Here is a 3,304-nt window from a genome sequence, read left to right on the forward strand (position 1 = left end):
GATGATATTAAGCAAATAGAATTTAAAAAAATTTATAGCATAATCCTGTATAATAAAAGTCTAATATGCAAATTGTCCCCTCGAACAGGAGTTTGACTGTGGGGGTTCTTGTTCCAGCATCAAGAAGGGTTCAGCAATCTGGAGAATCTGTACATAGCTTAAATAGGAGTCCAGAGACGAAATATAATTTTGAAAGGCATTGGGGGTCAGAGGAGCCTTAGTTTAAAGGAAACTAAGATCTCCTCATCCCAGGACCCCATGCTTTTTATTAACACAATTTGTCCTGAGGCAAGACAGAGATATACACTTCAAAGGGTCAGGGTTTCCTATACAGAGTCCATTGTCAGAATGGGGAAATTAGCCTACGGCTGTTCAGGTGTTTCGCCAGTAGGAGGCAATGTAGATTATGGCCGCAAACAATCATCTATTTTCAGGTTTGGGGAAATGCCATCAGCCATTCCCAGATTCAGCCCTGCTGTCATGCTGGAATTGGCTTCCAGCATTCAACTGCACGTTCAACCACTCGCTATGATGTGCGCTGACCACCACTTAGCACAGTGCCTGGATACAGGAAGTGCTTTCATTTTGATATGATGTGCGCTGACCACTAGGGAGCGATGTGGACCATGGTGGGCGTCAGCAATGCTGTGCTAGCAGTGGGCAACAGTAGGGGCGCTGCCACTCCTGATGGACCCCAATGAGAGCGGGACCACAGCGGGATGGTGGAGCAGGTGGTGCTGTGCTAGCAGTGGGCAACAGTAGAGGTGCTGCCAGTCCTGATGGACCCCAATGAGAGCGGGACCGCAGCGGGATGGTGGAGCAGGTGAGCGGGTGGCACCAGGCCAAGGTGGGTGCAAGCGGAGGCCCAACCGCCCCACCGATTGCCCTGCAGATGGCGACCAGTGGTGGTGGCGGGGTGCGGGCCCACCATCTGGCTCCCAGGCAGAGGGAGCTGGGCAAGGGGCCCGGCTCCGACCAATTGCTCCCAGTAACCAGTGGTTGGCAGGTCCTGATCGCCCAAACGGTGCTGGGATGGGGAACTGGGGCTGGGTGGCAGCAACCAACCTCCCGTGATGCCTGGGTGGGTGGGACTGCGACCTCTCACCAACTACCTGGGGGCATGAATGATGGAGATGGAGGTGCGGTGAGAATGCGGGGTGTCTGCCCGGATAATCAAAGATACTATCCCCATCTCAAAGTCTAAAACTTTATTTATATCTGTGAAGTCACTGCCTTGTAGGATATAATGTATTTACAGTTTCTAAGGATCAGGGCATGGACATTTGGGGAGCCATTGTTCTGCTTGCCTCAGTATCTCTGATATGCTGCTAGAAATAAACTAGGGATTACTTAGATCATGGATCCCAATTACAGGATTATTATCTGAACTGAAGACATTTATTTCATAATCAACAGTGTATAGATTCTATTATAGCCACAAGAATCAATGATATTACTCAGAAAGAGGATATAAAATTAAAAGAAACCAGAGTAAAACTTTGAAGAACAGTAGTGATCATTAAGTCAGAGGCAAATTGGAAGAGTATGATATTTCAGAAGCAAAGAAAAATGTGGTAGTCAATGATCCCAAGTTATTCTGGGAAGTCAAGAAATAAGAAATATCCATGGGACTACTTGGTTACTTTGGTATGTGGATATTTTATAATGGCAAAAGGCTAAATTTACCTGTCATGAACAAGAGAGTAAGGAATTGGTGGGGAAGTGTGTCCAGTTGTGCTCTACGGGTGCCAGTAACTGAAATGAAATCTGGATATTGTGAGGGAGTAAAAGATAATTTATGCAAAGGAATCTAAGTGTATTCGTCTAATATTGCCATGTAACAAATCACCCCAACAGGTAGTGGCTTAAAACAGCATTCATTTATTATTACTGACTTATCTGAGGGCCAGCACACAGGTGGCTGATCTAGGCTGCACTTAGTTGTCTCAGTCTATTTGCAGCTCTGCTCCTTCCCTTTGGGGGCAGGCTATCCCAAGTATATTATCTTGGCGATGACAGAAGGGCCAAATGTTAAGCAGAATCCAGGAGGCCTCTTAAGTCTAAGGTTGAGAAGGGCTCCTGTTTGGTCAAAGTGATTCATATGGCCCAAACCAGAGTTGAGGCTGGGGAAATACAAGTTGAGGGAAAATACATGAGTTGAGTCTAAACGAAGGAAGAGATAAAGTAAAGAATCAGGCCAACAGTTTAAGCTACTATTCTTATCAACTTGCAAAATTTGGCCTCTTCCAAATTCTATAATGTATTATTCTAACAAGACATAAGTATGCAAGAGAAATTCTGTTTACTCCGTTTTCCCACCCCTACTCCTAGGAGTGAAAGACAAAGATGCTATTAGCAATTAACAACTGTTACTGGGCCACAAATGTAGGTAAAATTAGTTTCCCTGAAGAAATAATAGGTTCTGTTTCTCAGGAAGAGTGGAGAAGATATTCTGGACTCTTAAAAATAGCTGATGTCCACTACAGTTGTTTTGGACACTTCAACATCCAGATGTTTATTTTTCTTATCAAAATGATCATATCTTGGGTATGATGTCAAGTACATCACTGATATGAAGACAATCAAACACAGTCTTAGATTATGAATGAATAATGAATTCAATTCTATAGGGCCAAGGGAACGGAAAAAATACAAACTGAAGAATCATTTTGCAAGATAAGAGTTTAGGCATTGCAATAAATGCACAGAGGCCACTTATTAAAATTTTGGGTGTAGCAAGGCCTCTTTCTGGTGCTTTGCAATTTAGAAACAATTGTAAACAAGTTGTGCCAACTTATTTTCTGCCTAGAGATGGAAGTGCCGAGTCATCTTGAGGATATGCTTTATGGGGAAGGGAGAGCAGAGAAGGAGAGGGATACCTTCCTTAGTTATGTGAATGTGAAGGTCGAAGTAATCCTTGCCTTAAGGATTTGGTATAAAAAGATCATTTCGGATTTTCTAAGATTTAGTAATTTTAGTATGCAGAATTCTGAAGACAGTAGTGGTGTTGAACTTGTCTGGTTTAAGAATAGTAATCTTCTATGTTCTGTGGGACAGAAAAGATGATGCTGCTTATTTAAGCCACTGATCTTTTTTTTTTTTTAATTGATTTCCGAGAGAAAGGGAGAAGGAGAGAGAGAAGGAGAGGGAGGAGAGGGAGATCATTTCGGATTCTAAGATTTAGTAATTTTAGTATGCAGAATTCTGAAGACAGTAGTGGTGTTGAACTTGTCTGGTTTAAGAATAGTAATCTTCTATGTTCTGTGGGACAGAAAAGATGATGCTGCTTATTTAAGCCACTGTG

At 43.0% G+C, this 3,304-nt stretch overlaps 1 long non-coding RNA gene across 1 annotated transcript in view; it reads left to right on the forward strand.

Annotated features, from left to right (window-relative positions):
* Positions 1 to 306: 306 nt before the first annotated feature.
* LOC107184846 overlaps positions 307 to 3,304 on the forward strand; it is a 13,273-nt gene continuing 10,275 nt past the window's right edge. Inside the window, exon 1 of the long non-coding RNA XR_001515745.1 lies at positions 307 to 399. This is a non-coding gene — a long non-coding RNA (uncharacterized LOC107184846). The remainder of the gene's footprint in view (positions 400 to 3,304) is intronic.

The sequence above is a fragment of the Myotis davidii genome, unplaced genomic scaffold, assembly GCF_000327345.1.
Source record: "Myotis davidii unplaced genomic scaffold, ASM32734v1 scaffold568, whole genome shotgun sequence".
NCBI lineage: Eukaryota > Metazoa > Chordata > Mammalia > Chiroptera > Vespertilionidae > Myotis > Myotis davidii.